At 44.2% G+C, this 18998-nt stretch overlaps 1 protein-coding gene across 1 annotated transcript in view; it reads left to right on the top strand.

The window, feature by feature from the left end:
* The window catches only part of flvcr1 (FLVCR choline and heme transporter 1), a gene marked incomplete at both ends in the record, with an annotated part of 51179 nt that overhangs the window by 9854 nt on the left and 22327 nt on the right, over window positions 1–18998 (top strand). The window lies entirely within an intron of this gene.

Below are 18998 nucleotides of genomic sequence, written 5' to 3'. Positions count from 1 at the left end.
CTCGCCTCTTCATCCTCACCCTGATAGGTAACATCCTCATCCTCGCCTCTTCATCCTCACCCTGATAGGTAACATCATCATCCTCACCCTGATAGGTAACATCATCATCCTCACCCTGATAGGTAACATCATCATCCTCACCTCTTCATCCTCACCCTGATAGGTAACATCATCATCCTCGCCTCTTCATCCTCACCCTGATAGGTAACATCATCATCCTCACCTCTTCATCCTCACCCTGATAGGTAACATCATCATCCTCGCCTCTTCATCCTCACCCTGATAGGTAACATCATCATCCTCACCCTGATAGGTAACATCCTCATCCTCGCCTCTTCATCCTCACCCTGATAGGTAACATCATCATCCTCACCTCTTCATCCTCACCCTGATAGGTAACATCATCATCCTCACCTCTTCATCCTCACCCTGATAGGTAACATCATCATCCTCACCTCTTCATCCTCACCCTGATAGGTAACATCATCATCCTCGCTTCTTCATCCTCACCCTGATAGGTAACATCATCATCCTCACCCTGATAGGTAACATCATCATCCTCACCTCTTCATCCTCACCCTGATAGGTAACATCATCATCCTCACCTCTTCATCCTCACCCTGATAGGTAACATCCTCATCCTCGCCTCTTCATCCTCACCCTGATAGGTAACATCATCATCCTCACCTCTTCATCCTCACCCTGATAGGTAACATCCTCATCCTCGCCTCTTCATCCTCACCCTGATAGGTAACATCCTCATCCTCGCCTCTTCATCCTCACCCTGATAGGTAACATCCTCATCCTCGCCTCTTCATCCTCACCCTGATAGGTAACATCCTCATCCTCACCTCTTCATCCTCACCCTGATAGGTAACATCATCATCCTCACCCTGATAGGTAACATCATCATCCTCACCTCTTCATCCTCACCCTGATAGGTAACATCCTCATCCTCGCCTCTTCATCCTCACCCTGATAGGTAACATCCTCATCCTCGCCTCTTCATCCTCACCCTGATAGGTAACATCATCATCCTCGCCTCTTCATCCTCACCCTGATAGGTAACATCATCATCCTCACCTCTTCATCCTCACCCTGATAGGTAACATCATCATCCTCACCTCTTCATCCTCACCCTGATAGGTAACATCATCATCCTCACCTCTTCATCCTCACCCTGATAGGTAACATCCTCATCCTCACCTCTTCATCCTCACCCTGATAGGTAACATCATCATCCTCACCTCTTCATCCTCACCCTGATAGGTAACATCCTCATCCTCGCCTCTTCATCCTCACCCTGATAGGTAACATCCTCATCCTCACCTCTTCATCCTCACCCTGATAGGTAACATCATCATCCTCGCCTCTTCATCCTCACCCTGATAGGTAACATCCTCATCCTCGCCTCTTCATCCTCACCCTGATAGGTAACATCATCATCCTCGCCTCTTCATCCTCACCCTGATAGGTAACATCATCATCCTCGCCTCTTCATCCCCACCCTGATAGGTAACATCATCATCCTCGCTTCTTCATCCTCACCCTGATAGGTAACATCATCATCCTCGCTTCTTCATCCTCACCCTGATAGGTAACATCCTCATCCTCACCTCTTCATCCTCACCCTGATAGGTAACATCATCATCCTCGCCTCTTCATCCTCACCCTGATAGGTAACATCCTCATCCTCACCTCTTCATCCTCACCCTGATAGGTAACATCCTCATCCTCACCTCTTCATCCTCACCCTGATAGGTAACATCCTCATCCTCACCTCTTCATCCTCACCCTGATAGGTAACATCATCATCCTCACCCTGATAGGTAACATCCTCATCCTCACCTCTTCATCCTCACCCTGATAGGTAACATCCTCATCCTCACCCTGATAGGTAACATCCTCATCCTCACCTCTTCATCCTCACCCTGATAGGTAACATCATCATCCTCACCCTGATAGGTAACATCCTCATCCTCACCTCTTCATCCTCACCCTGATAGGTAACATCCTCATCCTCGCCTCTTCATCCTCACCCTGATAGGTAACATCATCATCCTCACCTCTTCATCCTCACCCTGATAGGTAACATCCTCATCCTCACCTCTTCATCCTCACCCTGATAGGTAACATCATCATCCTCGCCTCTTCATCCTCACCCTGATAGGTAACATCCTCATCCTCACCTCTTCATCCTCACCCTGATAGGTAACATCATCATCCTCACCTCTTCATCCTCACCCTGATAGGTAACATCCTCATCCTCACCTCTTCATCCTCACCCTGATAGGTAACATCATCATCCTCACCCTGATAGGTAACATCCTCATCCTCGCCTCTTCATCCTCACCCTGATAGGTAACATCCTCATCCTCACCCTGATAGGTAACATCCTCATCCTCGCCTCTTCATCCTCACCCTGATAGGTAACATCCTCATCCTCACCTCTTCATCCTCACCCTGATAGGTAACATCCTCATCCTCACCTCTTCATCCTCACCCTGATAGGTAACATCATCATCCTCACCCTGATAGGTAACATCCTCATCCTCACCTCTTCATCCTCACCCTGATAGGTAACATCATCATCCTCACCCTGATAGGTAACATCCTCATCCTCACCTCTTCATCCTCACCCTGATAGGTAACATCCTCATCCTCACCTCTTCATCCTCACCCTGATAGGTAACATCATCATCCTCACCCTGATAGGTAACATCCTCATCCTCACCTCTTCATCCTCACCCTGATAGGTAACATCATCATCCTCACCCTGATAGGTAACATCATCATCCTCACCCTGATAGGTAACATCATCATCCTCACCTCTTCATCCTCACCCTGATAGGTAACATCTTCATCCTCACCCTGATAGGTAACATCCTCATCCTCACCTCTTCATCCTCACCCTGATAGGTAACATCCTCATCCTCACCTCTTCATCCTCACCCTGATAGGTAACATCCTCATCCTCACCTCTTCATCCTCACCCTGATAGGTAACATCCTCATCCTCACCTCTTCATCCTCACCCTGATAGGTAACATCATCATCCTCACCTCTTCATCCTCACCCTGATAGGTAACATCCTCATCCTCGCCTCTTCATCCTCACCCTGATAGGTAACATCATCATCCTCACCTCTTCATCCTCACCCTGATAGGTAACATCATCATCCTCACCTCTTCATCCTCACCCTGATAGGTAACATCCTCATCCTCACCTCTTCATCCTCACCCTGATAGGTAACATCATCATCCTCACCTCTTCATCCTCACCCTGATAGGTCACATCATCATCCTCACCTCTTCATCCTCACCCTGATAGGTAACATCCTCATCCTCACCTCTTCATCCTCACCCTGATAGGTCACATCATCATCCTCACCTCTTCATCCTCACCCTGATAGGTCACATCATCATCCTCACCTCTTCATCCTCACCCTGATAGGTAACATCCTCATCCTCGCCTCTTCATCCTCACCCTGATAGGTCACATCCTCATCCTCGCCTCTTCATCCTCACCCTGATAGGTCACATCATCATCCTCACCTCTTCATCCTCACCCTGATAGGTAACATCCTCATCCTCACCTCTTCATCCTCACCCTGATAGGTCACATCATCATCCTCACCTCTTCATCCTCACCCTGATAGGTCACATCATCATCCTCACCTCTTCATCCTCACCCTGATAGGTAACATCCTCATCCTCGCCTCTTCATCCTCACCCTGATAGGTAACATCATCATCCTCGCCTCTTCATCCTCACCCTGATAGGTAACATCCTCATCCTCGCCTCTTCATCCTCACCCTGATAGGTAACATCCTCATCCTCGCCTCTTCATCCTCACCCTGATAGGTAACATCATCATCCTCACCTCTTCATCCTCACCCTGATAGGTAACATCCTCATCCTCGCCTCTTCATCCTCACCCTGATAGGTAACATCATCATCCTCACCCTGATAGGTAACATCATCATCCTCGCCTCTTCATCCTCACCCTGATAGGTAACATCCTCATCCTCACCTCTTCATCCTCACCCTGATAGGTAACATCCTCATCCTCACCTCTTCATCCTCACCCTGATAGGTAACATCCTCATCCTCACCTCTTCATCCTCACCCTGATAGGTAACATCCTCATCCTCGCCTCTTCATCCTCACCCTGATAGGTAACATCATCATCCTCACCTCTTCATCCCCACCCTGATAGGTAACATCATCATCCTCACCTCTTCATCCTCACCCTGATAGGTAACATCCTCATCCTCGCCTCTTCATCCTCACCCTGATAGGTAACATCCTCATCCTCGCCTCTTCATCCTCACCCTGATAGATAACATCCTCATCCTCACCTCTTCATCCTCACCCTGATAGGTAACATCCTCATCCTCGCCTCTTCATCCTCACCCTGATAGGTAACATCATCATCCTCACCTCTTCATCCCCACCCTGATAGGTAACATCCTCATCCTCACCTCTTCATCCTCACCCTGATAGGTAACATCCTCATCCTCACCTCTTCATCCTCACCCTGATAGGTAACATCCTCATCCTCGCCTCTTCATCCTCACCCTGATAGATAACATCCTCATCCTCACCTCTTCATCCTCACCCTGATAGGTAACATCCTCATCCTCGCCTCTTCATCCTCACCCTGATAGGTAACATCCTCATCCTCACCTCTTCATCCTCACCCTGATAGGTAACATCCTCATCCTCGCCTCTTCATCCTCACCCTGATAGGTAACATCATCATCCTCACCTCTTCATCCCCACCCTGATAGGTAACATCATCATCCTCACCTCTTCATCCTCACCCTGATAGGTAACATCATCATCCTCGCCTCTTCATCCTCACCCTGATAGGTAACATCATCATCCTCACCCTGATAGGTAACATCATCATCCTCGCCTCTTCATCCTCACCCTGATAGGTAACATCATCATCCTCACCTCTTCATCCTCACCCTGATAGGTAACATCCTCATCCTCACCTCTTCATCCTCACCCTGATAGGTAACATCATCATCCTCACCTCTTCATCCTCACCCTGATAGGTAACATCATCATCCTCACCTCTTCATCCTCACCCTGATAGGTAACATCATCATCCTCACCTCTTCATCCCCACCCTGATAGGTAACATCATCATCCTCGCCTCTTCATCCTCACCCTGATAGGTAACATCCTCATCCTCACCTCTTCATCCCCACCCTGATAGGTAACATCCTCATCCTCGCCTCTTCATCCTCACCCTGATAGGTAACATCATCATCCTCGCCTCTTCATCCTCACCCTGATAGGTAACATCATCATCCTCACCTCTTCATCCTCACCCTGATAGGTAACATCATCATCCTCGCCTCTTCATCCTCACCCTGATAGGTAACATCATCATCCTCACCTCTTCATCCTCACCCTGATAGGTAACATCCTCATCCTCACCTCTTCATCCTCACCCTGATAGGTAACATCCTCATCCTCACCTCTTCATCCTCACCCTGATAGGTAACATCCTCATCCTCACCTCTTCATCCTCACCCTGATAGGTAACATCCTCATCCTCACCTCTTCATCCTCACCCTGATAGGTAACATCCTCATCCTCACCTCTTCATCCTCACCCTGATAGGTAACATCCTCATCCTCACCTCTTCATCCTCACCCTGATAGGTAACATCATCATCCTCACCCTGATAGGTAACATCATCATCCTCACCCTGATAGGTAACATCATCATCCTCACCTCTTCATCCTCACCCTGATAGGTAACATCATCATCCTCACCTCTTCATCCTCACCCTGATAGGTAACATCATCATCCTCACCTCTTCATCCTCACCCTGATAGGTAACATCATCATCCTCACCTCTTCATCCTCACCCTGATAACATCATCATCCTCACCTCTTCATCCTCACCCTGATAGGTAACATCATCATCCTCGCCTCTTCATCCTCACCCTGATAGGTAACATCATCATCCTCACCTCTTCATCCTCACCCTGATAGGTAACATCATCATCCTCGCCTCTTCATCCTCACCCTGATAGGTAACATCATCATCCTCGCCTCTTCATCCTCACCCTGATAGGTAACATCCTCATCCTCGCCTCTTCATCCTCACCCTGATAGGTAACATCATCATCCTCACCTCTTCATCCTCACCCTGATAGGTAACATCATCATCCTCACCTCTTCATCCTCACCCTGATAGGTAACATCATCATCCTCACCTCTTCATCCTCACCCTGATAGGTAACATCGTCATCCTCACCCTGATAGGTAACATCATCATCCTCGCTTCTTCATCCTCACCCTGATAGGTAACATCATCATCCTCGCCTCTTCATCCTCACCCTGATAGGTAACATCATCATCCTCACCTCTTCATCCTCACCCTGATAGGTAACATCATCATCCTCACCCTGATAGGTAACATCCTCATCCTCACCTCTTCATCCTCACCCTGATAGGTAACATCATCATCCTCACCTCTTCATCCTCACCCTGATAGGTAACATCATCATCCTCGCCTCTTCATCCTCACCCTGATAGGTAACATCCTCATCCTCGCCTCTTCATCCTCACCCTGATAGGTAACATCATCATCCTCACCTCTTCATCCTCACCCTGATAGGTAACATCCTCATCCTCGCCTCTTCATCCTCACCCTGATAGGTAACATCCTCATCCTCGCCTCTTCATCCTCACCCTGATAGGTAACATCCTCATCCTCGCCTCTTCATCCTCACCCTGATAGGTAACATCCTCATCCTCACCTCTTCATCCTCACCCTGATAGGTAACATCATCATCCTCACCCTGATAGGTAACATCATCATCCTCACCTCTTCATCCTCACCCTGATAGGTAACATCCTCATCCTCACCTCTTCATCCTCACCCTGATAGGTAACATCATCATCCTCACCTCTTCATCCTCACCCTGATAGGTAACATCATCATCCTCACCTCTTCATCCTCACCCTGATAGGTAACATCATCATCCTCACCTCTTCATCCCCACCCTGATAGGTAACATCATCATCCTCACCTCTTCATCCTCACCCTGATAGGTAACATCATCATCCTCACCTCTTCATCCTCACCCTGATAGGTAACATCATCATCCTCACCTCTTCATCCTCACCCTGATAGGTAACATCATCATCCTCACCTCTTCATCCTCACCCTGATAGGTAACATCATCATCCTCGCCTCTTCATCCTCACCCTGATAGGTAACATCATCATCCTCGCCTCTTCATCCTCACCCTGATAGGTAACATCATCATCCTCGCCTCTTCATCCTCACCCTGATAGGTAACATCATCATCCTCGCCTCTTCATCCCCACCCTGATAGGTAACATCATCATCCTCGCTTCTTCATCCTCACCCTGATAGGTAACATCATCATCCTCGCTTCTTCATCCTCACCCTGATAGGTAACATCATCATCCTCACCTCTTCATCCTCACCCTGATAGGTAACATCATCATCCTCACCCTGATAGGTAACATCCTCATCCTCACCTCTTCATCCTCACCCTGATAGGTAACATCCTCATCCTCGCCTCTTCATCCTCACCCTGATAGGTAACATCATCATCCTCACCTCTTCATCCTCACCCTGATAGGTAACATCATCATCCTCACCTCTTCATCCTCACCCTGATAGGTAACATCCTCATCCTCGCCTCTTCATCCTCACCCTGATAGGTAACATCATCATCCTCGCCTCTTCATCCTCACCCTGATAGGTAACATCCTCATCCTCACCTCTTCATCCTCACCCTGATAGGTAACATCATCATCCTCACCTCTTCATCCTCACCCTGATAGGTAACATCCTCATCCTCACCTCTTCATCCTCACCCTGATAGGTAACATCATCATCCTCGCCTCTTCATCCTCACCCTGATAGGTAACATCATCATCCTCACCTCTTCATCCTCACCCTGATAGGTAACATCATCATCCTCACCTCTTCATCCTCACCCTGATAGGTAACATCATCATCCTCGCCTCTTCATCCTCACCCTGATAGGTAACATCCTCATCCTCACCTCTTCATCCTCACCCTGATAGGTAACATCATCATCCTCACCTCTTCATCCTCACCCTGATAGGTAACATCATCATCCTCACCTCTTCATCCTCACCCTGATAACATCATCATCCTCACCTCTTCATCCTCACCCTGATAACATCCTCATCCTCACCTCTTCATCCTCACCCTGATAACATCCTCATCCTCACCTCTTCATCCTCACCCTGATAGGTAACATCATCATCCTCGCCTCTTCATCCTCACCCTGATAGGTAACATCATCATCCTCACCCTGATAGGTAACATCATCATCCTCACCCTGATAGGTAACATCATCATCCTCACCCTGATAGGTAACATCATCATCCTCACCCTGATAGGTAACATCATCATCCTCACCCTGATAGGTAACATCATCATCCTCACCCTGATAGGTAACATCATCATCCTCACCTCTTCATCATCCTCGCCGTTATAGCTAGTAGGGCGGCACGATTCTGGATAAAATGAGAATCTCGATTCTCTCAGGATCCAATATAAATATTTATTGCACGTATTACCGGCACATTAACGTTGCAACAGCTGACACTGAACATAAAAACAATAAATGTCTCGTCTTCTCTTCCACACACAACCTCTGAATCATTTTAATAGGAACATTTCTAACAATATATTTTCTGTGCACAAGGTGATGAGAGGTTGGTATGGTTCTTACAATGTAAACAACAGGAGGACTGGACATGAAGCTAGAGACTTCACACAGCAGTCCTTTGGTTTAATTTGATATTGTGACATTTAACAATGGAGGACAAAAGTGATTTATGCAATGTGGGTATAAAGGGATTCAAAATCTACTTTTTTTTTTAAAGTGATAACCTATTTCAATGGTAAAAAAAAAAAAAACAACAGAAAAGAGTTTATTCATAGTACTAAACATATTTAGGGTGGTTTTGACTCACCTTTTGTTTCTCGCACATTATTCCTCTCTCCTACAACGTCCATTACATTACAGCATATGCCCAATTATGCAAATTAGACTATGACATCATTCAGCGACTTCTAGAACAGCCAATAGCTGCTTTCATTACTTTGGACCAGCAAAGTGACCCAAAAGAGTCACTTTGGCAGGGTTACTCCGTTTGGTTGTTGTTTGTTTTCTGTAGTTTTCTTACTTTTGGTTTGTTTTTAGTCAAAGTAAAACATGAACATATGTCGGCAAAAACATAACTTTTAAACTCCTTCCTGGACAGACAGTTTAAACTGGACATTAACAATCTAAATGGACCAAACAGAGACAACAGAAATGTTAGTTTACATCCCACTCTGTAAGCCAGGCTGGTATCAGCCGTGTATTTGCACGTGCACTATTCATTGTGGCCGTGCACGTGGACTTGTGCTGGTGTCCTCTCTGCTCCTCTGACCGGCTGGGAGTGCTTTATGATGGGGAGAGGCTCCCACCGCTCATTGCTGACAGTCACTGCTAAACAAGATGTGCTTTCAGGTCAGTTGCCAAAACACCAGAAACATCTCCAGTAACTCCAGTAAAAGTCGCTGGATTTGTCGCTGGTCGCTTTTAACAAAAAAAAGTCGCCAAGGGGGTTTGGAATGTCGCCAGATTTAGCGAGAAATTCACCAAGTTTTTTCCTACCAGCTGACATCTGCATCGTGGTGTAAGGATCGGCCGTGGTCACTTGTTGAGGGAGAAAGAGGGAGCGCTTGTTTTGATGCAGGTGATGTCCCAGTTCGAAATGCAGTACATTTGTGGTCTTCTTTTTTTTGTTGTTGTTTTTTGTTTTTATCATCGTCATTTGAAAATGAGATTGTATACAAGTATTAATCGAGATTGCGATTAATTGTGCAGCTCTAATAGCTTACATCATCATCTTCAGCATTATACACAACAAGATGACATTGGCTCTTGTTGGAAAAATAAAAGAAACATTCCAGCTCCTCTAATTCATTTTTCTAACTGCAGCAGTGATGTGGAAGTTATGAAGTTATGAGCAACTCTAGCCCGCACACAGTGAAACTGTGTGTTGGTATGTGTGTTATACTCTTGAGCAGTGATACGCAGTTATGTAGAGTAAACCCCCCCTCTGATGCAGCTTTCACAGTTGCCAACATCCCAACACATGTAGCTACGTCACCCAGCAGCTCAGCTACGGTTACCAGTATGCTACACTGGTGCAGTTAGTCATCAGCTGCATTAACTTCAGTCTGAACATAGACATAATTCAGATATATGTTTATATGTCTATGAGCCTGTCTCTCTCCAGTCTGTGTGCCAGTACTGGTTTAGTAATTTCATAACTCAATTCAATTTTCAATTCAACTTTATTTATATAGCATCAAATCACGGCAATGCCATCTCAAGACGCTTTACAGACAGAAGAAAACATAATGAAAGCAAATTCATAACAGCCTATATAAGGAAACCAACAGATTGAGTTGAGTGATCCAAGGTTTCTCACTGTAGCACTGGAAGCTAAAGTAATGCCATCCAGGTTCATTACAAAACCGGAAAATTTAGCTCTGAGTTTTTCAGATCCAACGAGAATTACTTCAGTCTTATCTGAGTTTAAGAGGAGAAAATTTCTAGACATCCAAGTCTTTATGTCTATGAGACAATTTTGTAGCCTATTGGGCTGATTTGTTTCATCTGGTTTAAAGGATAAGTATGCAGCACTAAGATCAAGCAAGATAAGTACGGACACAAGTCCTTTGTCTGAGGCCATAAGAAGGTCATTAGTAACTTTCACCAATGCCGTCTCAGTGCTATGATGAGCTCTAAATCCTGACTGAAACTCCTCGCATAAATTATTTCTGCTCAGGTGGGCATGTAGCTGAGCGGAAACTATTTTCTCCAGAATTTTGGACATAAACGGGAGGTTAGATATAGGTCTATAATTTGCTATCACCTCTGGATCCAGAGATTGCTTTTTAAGTAAAGGCTTGATTACAGCAGTTTTAAATGATTGTGGTACATATCCTGTCACTAAAGACATATTGATAAGACTTAGTAGTGATGTATTAATTAAAGGGAAAATGTCCTTAAAGAGGCTCGTTGGGAGAGGGTCTAAGATACAGGTGGATGGTTTAGATGAAGCTATTATTTTAGTTAATTCAGAGGGTTGGACAGGACAGAAACTATTTAGACACAAGTCAGATCCTGGTTCTAAGGATGCTTCGGAGACCACAACAGGCTCAACATTATAAGTAGAAGGAAGAATATTGTGAATTTGATCTCTAATAGTGTCAATTTTATTCCTGAAAAAATACATGAAATCATCACAGCTAAGTGAGAAAGGAATACATGGCTCCACAGCGCTCCGGCTCCTAGTAAGCCTAGCTACAGTGCTGAAAAGAAACCGAGGGTTGTTTTTGTTTTCCTCTATCAATGATGAATAATAAGCTGTTCTTGCCGTACGTAAGGCTTTTTTGTATACAATTAAACTTTCTTTCCAGGTTAAGTGAGACTCCTCTAGTCCTGATGAACGCCATCTGTTTTCCAAACGCCTTGATGCCTGTTTTAGAGCTCGAAGCTGGGAATTAAACCAGGGAGCCTTCATAATCTTACCTAATTTCTTCTTCTTTAGGGAGGCAACATTATCCAAGGTTGTACGCATTGAAGCTGTTATAGTATCAGCATGTTGATCAATCTGAGCAGGAGTAAGGCTTAAAGGGGGACTCTCAGTCATGCTAACACATGGTAGAGGGGAAAAAATTGATTCAATTGATTGTTTAAATTTTGTAATATTATTGTCTGATAAACATCTACTATAGTAGAATTTATTTTTGGTCAGTGAGTAATCAAATAAAGTGAATTCAAAGGTTAATAAGAAGTGATCGGACAAGACAGGGTTATGAGGAAATACTTTGAGCTTATCAGTCTCAATACCAGATGTTAGAACCAGATCAAGAGTATGGCCATGAGAGTGAGTGGCTCCATGGACATTTTGTGAAAACCCAATTGAGTTTAGAATAGAGCTAAAGGAAATGTTTAAACTATCATTTTCATCGTCAACATGAATATTAAAATCACCTAGTACAATGACCTTATCAGTAGTCAGCACTAACTCAGACAAGAGATCAGAGAATTCGGTCAGAAACTCGGAGTAAGGTCCAGGTGGGCGATACACTAATGCTAAAAGGAGCGGTTTCTCTCAATTCCATTTTGGAAGAGATAAATTTAATGTCAGGAATTCAAAGGATTTATAGTTATTTTGTGCTTAGGATTAATTAATAATTCTGACTGAAAAATAGCTGCAACACCTCCTCTGCCTGTAGTTCTAGGAATGTGAAAGTTTAAATAGTTAGCTGGCGTAGCTTCATTAATACTAACATAATCCTCTTGCTGTAACCAGGTTTCCGTAAGACAGAATAAATCAATGTGGTGATCACCTATCAAGTCATTGACTAATAAAGACTTATTTGGGAGGGATCTGATATTCAGTAGGCCACACTTTATTGTCTTATTTTCAGATTTTATCAGATCCATTGTTTTTATTTTTATGAGGTTTTCACGATTAACCCCAGAAGTGTTTTTGTGTTGTTTAATTCTTACTGCTGGGGAGTTGTATAAGGTCGGAATGGGGTTTTGGGTGGGCGGCGGCAGGTGGGAAGCTGCAGAAAAGTGTGTAGGACTACAATTCTGCCTCCTGGTCCCAACCCTGAGTTGTCAATTTAGCTGACTAATAAAAGAGTCCATATTGCTAGATAAGAGAGCGGCTCCATCCAACGTGGGATGGATGCCATCTCTCCTAATAAGACCAGGCTTTCCCCAAAAAGCGCTCCAGTTATCTATAAAACCCACGTTGTTATCGGGACACCACCTAGACAACCAGCGGTTGAAGGATGACATGCGGCTAAACATGTCATCGCTGATTAAATTTGGCAAGGGACCAGAGAAAACTACGGAGTCCGACATGCTCTTGGCAAAGTTACACACCGAAGCAACATTAATTTTAGTGACCTCCGATTGGCGTAACCGGGTGTCGTTACCGCCGACGTGAATTACAATCTTACGGTATTTACGTTTAGCCTTAGCCAGCAGTTTCAGATACGATTCGACGTGGCCCGCTCTGGCCCCAGGAATGCATCTGACTATGGTCCCCGGTGTCTCTAGAGCCACGTTTCTGACTATGGAACTACCTATAATCAGGGTTTCTGCCTCAGCGGGTGTGTCGCCGAGCGGGGAAAATCTGTTAGAAACGTGAACAGGTCGGTGGTGGCCAGTGGGTTTTGGTTTGGGGCTACGCTTCCGCCTGACCGTCGTCCAGCCCGCCTCGGCTCCCGGCTGCGCGGGAACTGCTGAGGGACGGCTAGGTGGGCTAGCTGCCCTGGCTGGTAGCTCCGCACTGGCTAATGGGGGCTTGCTGACTAACTGCTTCCCTAACTGAGTGCGAAGCTGGGCTTCTAACTCACAGAGCCTCGCCTCCAAAGCTGCCAAGCTGCTACACTTAATACACCTACCGTTATCACTAAAGGAGGCGGAGGAGTAGCTAAACATCAGACACACCGAGCAAGAAAAGGCAGGGGACCGGGGTGTGGGAAGAGAGCTAGCAGCCATGCTAAAACCGAGTGCTTGAGCTGTTTAAGTCAGTCAACAGAAAGCCAAAGATCCCAAAAATAAATGCAATATGTAGAACAGTGGTTTGGGAAGATATTGTGCGCTAAAGTGAGTGGTTGGTTAGCAATAGGTAGAAGTTAGAAAGAAGTTAAAGGAGCCAACGGCTCGTTGCAATGCACAGCGACACAAGGGCAACAGAAAATGATACAATATGTTACCGCAACGTCAGCACGTCCAGCAGACTACCAAGAAGCGGTAGTCTGGATGGAGTAGGTCTACTACAGCAGGGACCCTTAACGCATCATGGTACGCTATCTTTGTTTTGGATTCTGCTACTCTCGTGAACATCCTTCACATTGTCTTGTGTTCTGCTCTGCCAGGACAGATGATCTAAGAGGGGGACGGGGAGGAGGAGGGGGAGCCCCGTGTTTCTTAACAGATGGTGGTCGTTGGGGTCTGGACTGGGACGGAGACATCTTCTGGAGACCTTGGGGGATGTGGAGAAGTGGATCTGATGAGGGAGGAGAGCTGGATGTTGTTTGCCTCCCTTCTATGTCCTTCGCTCTTATCTCTGTGCTCATGTTTGGGTTTGCCGTCCCAACAGCATGACGCAGATGAGCACCAAGTAATCTGGATCCAGATTGATCTGAATGCACTTCATCAGGTCTTACAGTTCCAAAAGATGTTGAAATTATCGATGAACTTCATCCCCTGGGCCATAAATGCATTTGATAGCCATGTGTTCAGACCCAGAGGTCTGCTGAAAACTTCAATTCCTTTCCTTTAGGTAGGAATAGGGCCTGAAATGAAAACATGGTGTGCTCCAGAGTGACATATTTCCTCCAACAGCAGAGAAAAGTCTTGCTTCTGGATTTCAGAGCCAGTTTTACTCCTCAGAATATCATAAGACCCCATATGGACAATGATCTTCATGCCATCCTGATGGGAAGACAGAATGGTCGGCAAGATCTCTGACAGTTCCTTGACTGATGTATCAGAAAAAGTTATATTTTCTGTCTTTGCCATTCTCACATGCTGCGTTATGGAGTCCACAATCAGGATATTATCCATTTCGTTTTTAGTGGAGTTGGTGATGGTGTGTCTAGTCCTGTTTGTGGAAGTTTGGTCTGTCCTCATATTTTGTTTGCCCTTGGCTGAGTTTTGGGGCCATTTCTCACTTTCTTTTTATTATCCATTTTACTTGGAGTCAACAGATCATATTTATTCTGCAATGAGATTTCAGGTCGTAAAGTGTGTGCTGGAGCTTTAAATTTTCTGCTGGATTTACCTTTGCGACGGACACCATCAGACCAGATTCTGGCTGGGGTTGATGACTTTGGTCTGCCACCAACACGGTTCCAGTAAGAGAGATCAGTTTGACTATCTGGTTTAGGATCTTCCTTAATTGTTCTTATGTCATTTGGAAAAATCCATGGAAGTGTGTCAACCAGATCTGTAGCGGGAGGCTCCACATCTGATGTAATCCCGTGTCCAAAAATTTAAGTTAGTCTGTTTGAAGGCTCAACAGCTTGGACAGGCTCAATAAATTCCTCATTCACACAAATTCCCGGTAGTGTGTATGAAACAGTATGAATCAGTATGACCCAGTATGCCTCCGTATGAATTGGTATGACCCAGTATGAATCAGTGTGACCCAGAATGAAATAATATTAAACAGTATGAATCAATAGGACCCAGAATGTCCCAGTCTAAATTGGTATGAAACAGTATGAATCAGTATTACCCAGTATGACCCAGTATAATTCAATATGAAATTTTATCAGTATTGCCCAGTATGAATTAGTATGAAATGTTATGACCAAGTATGAATTTATATGAAACTGTATGAATGATTATGATCCAGTATGAATCAGTTTGACCCCGTATGAATTAGCATGAAACAGTATGAATCAGCATGACCTCGTATGAATTAGTATGAAACGTTATGAATCACTATGACCCAGTATGAATCAGTATGACCCCATCTAAATTAGCATGAAACAGTATGAATCAGTATGACCCAGTATGAATTAGTATGAATGGGTACGACCCATTATGCACAAGAATGCATGCTACTCCCTGGCCGGGAGTAGCAGTTCCTGTTGTCTGTTGTCTTTCTGTCCTCTTCCCCACACACAGCAGAGGCAGATGGCTGCCTGTCCTGAGCCGGGTTCTGCCGGAGGTTTCCTTCCTGTTAAAAGGGAGTTTTTTCCTTCCCACTGTCGCCAGTGTGCTTGCTCAGGATGGGAGATTGAGTTGGACTCAACTCAATCTGTTGGTTTCCTTATATAGGCTGTTACGAATTGGCTTTCATTATGTTTTCCCCTCTGTCTGTAAGATGGCATTGCCGTGATTTGACGCTATATAAATAAAGTTGAATTGAATTGAATATTTCAATGAGAAACATTATGAATCAGTATGACACAGTACGAATCAGTATTAAACAGTATGAATCAGTACGATCCAGTATAAATTATGATGACCCATTAAGAATCAGTAGGACCCGATATAAATCAATACAAAATGGTATGAATCTGTACGAAACGTTATCACTATGACCCAGTATGAATTAGAATTACCCAACATGAATCAGTACGAAATGGTATGAATCAGTATGACCTAGTATGAATCAGTATGTTATTCTATTCTATTCTATAATATAGTCATTAAGCCTAACCCTTATTATTCATCATTGATAGAGAAGAAGAAGAACAACCCAGGTTTCTCTTCAGCACTGGAACCAGACTGACTAAGAGCCATAGTGCCGTTGAGCCATCTATTCCTTTCAACCTCAGCTGTGACGACTTTATGAGTTTCTTTGTGAAGAAAATAGTTTCTATCAGGAAGGAAATCAGTAATAACCTGAACACTACTAATGTTATTTAATCTGCAGCAGCCTTAGAGACGTCTTTAGAAGCTGGTTGTCATTTGGACCGTTTCTTGCCTGTACAGCTCTCCGAGTTTACCAACATAATAGCTTCATCTAAACCTTCAACCTGTGTTTTAGACCCCATCCCAACCAGATTATTCAAGGAAATATGTTTTCTAATCAATACATCTGTACTGGACTTGATCAATTCATCTCTATTAATAGGATATGTACCTCAATATTTTAAGACAGCTGTAATTAAACCGTTGCTTAAAAAACCAACTCTGGATCCAGGAGTTTTAGCTAATTATAGACCAATATCTAATCTCCCCTTCTGGTCTAAAATTCTCAGTTTCAACCCAACTATGTTCCTATCTGAGCAGAAACAATCTGAAGAGTTCCAGTCAGGATTTAGAGCTCATCATAGCACAGAGACAGCACTGGTGAAAGTCTAATGATCTTCTCATGGCCTCAGATAAAGGACTTCTGTCTGGACTCATTCTTTTAGATCTCAGTGCTGCATTCGACACTATTGATCACAATATTCTGCTACAGAGGCTGGAACATGTTATTGGGATTAAGGGGACCGCATTAGACTGGTTCCAGTCATATTTATCTGATAGATTTCAGTCTTTATCACACACCAGGGTAAGTCATGGAGTTCCTCAGGGTTCTGTACTTGGACCAATACTTTTCACATCATACATGCTTCCCTTAGGAAATATCATCAGGTAGCATGGTAGAAATCGTCATTGCCATACAGATAATACTCAGATTTACCTCTTCATGAGGCCAGATGAAACCCATGAGGTTGTTAGATTACGAAGATGTCTTACAGACATCAAGACCTGGATGACTCTGAATTTTCTCCCGGTAAACTCAGACAGACTGAGGTTTCTGTCTTTGGACCTGAAAACTTCAGGACAACATTGTCCAGCTGTGTGACTAACCAGGATTAATCTGGCCTCCAGTACCACTGTGAGCAACCTTGGAGTTCTTCTGGACTAGGACTTGTCCTTCAGCTCGCATTTAAAACAGGTTTCTAGTAGGGCTGGGTGATTAATTGTATTTTAATCTCAGTACGATCTGGGTTTTCAACGATGATAAAAATAAAAGGGTGCGATTATTTTCCTCTCTGCAGTTTCCTCTCCTGCTGTCTTCAGCTGCTAATCGAGCGTCTCTGGCGTTGCAGCGCTGTGCTGTAAACTCCTCCCACAGCCGCTTTGCTTTCATTCAGACACTGTTGCCAACTTGGCGACTTTCTCGCTAAATCTGGCAACTTTTTTTGTTAAAAGCGACAAATCTAGCAACTTTTACTGGAGTTATTAGAGACTTTTCTGGTGTTTTATACCTACTCAGTGTAGTCCAGCGAGTTAAACACTGTAATATCCCTCCCTTACGGGGCGTTACCATAGCAACGCGTTAACCAGCTGGTTAAGATCAGGTGTCTTTTAACAGGTAAATGAGAGAAACGCGCTGCAGCCTGACAGCGGTTGTTTGGTATAAAACGTACATCGAGGTCAATGTAAAATAGTTCCTATATAAGCGGTAAAAGCGGATTAAACAACCCAGAACCGTGCATTAGACGGTTATAATGCGCGACACGGAGCCGAGAACACCACGACGCGCAGCGTTGTTTAAAAATACTGGATAATTGTGTTAAATAATCGAGATCTCAATTTCAGTCAAAATAATCGTGATTATAATTTTTGTCATAATCAAGCAGCCCTAGTTTCTAGTGGCTTCTTCCAGCTGCGTAATATTGCAAACATGAGGGACATCCTGCCTCAGACAGATGCAGATGTCTTTGTTACTTCCAGACTGGATTACTGCAGTTCCTTATTAATGTTCTGTCCCAGACATGTCCTGAAAAGTCTCCATCTGACCCAAAATGCTGCAGTGAGGGTTCTGATGAGGGCTGGAGGAGAGATCATATCTCTCCAGTTTTAATGTCTCTCCATCGGCTTCCTGTTAAATCCAGGATGGAGTTTAAACTTCTTCTCCCCACATATAAAGCTCTCCATGACCAAGCTCCATTGTACATCAGAGATCTTATAGTTCCATATATTCCATAAAGAGAACTGGCTCTCAGACTGCAGGTCTACTTGTGGCTCCAGAGTCTCTAACAGTATGATGGGAGGAAGAGTACGATAAACAAGAAAAAAAGACAAGTATTTTTTTGCTGTTTGGTTCAAACAGCAAAAAAATGTGTGTTTTGTAACTAAAGATACAAAACACACATTATGACAGTCATGTATAGGCGCATGGGAAAAGAAATGTTTTTCACCTGGATTTTAAAAGTATTTGAAGTCATGGAAGCCTCTGGAAATGAGACAGTACCAGAGGGATGCTGGAATCAAAGCTGAAGGTGGTCCATAAACATTGTAACTTTTTAGCCTTGTTTGAATGTTTTTTTTTAAAATATATTGCTGTAAACTAGGAGACATTCCTCCTTTATATATTTTATTGTCTTATGTTTTTTTAACCCATCATACAATTGGAGTTT

This window comes from Telmatherina bonti, assembly GCF_933228915.1.
Source record: "Telmatherina bonti genome assembly, chromosome: 16".
NCBI lineage: Eukaryota > Metazoa > Chordata > Actinopteri > Atheriniformes > Telmatherinidae > Telmatherina > Telmatherina bonti.
This window is presented reverse-complemented; position numbering and strand designations above follow the sequence as displayed.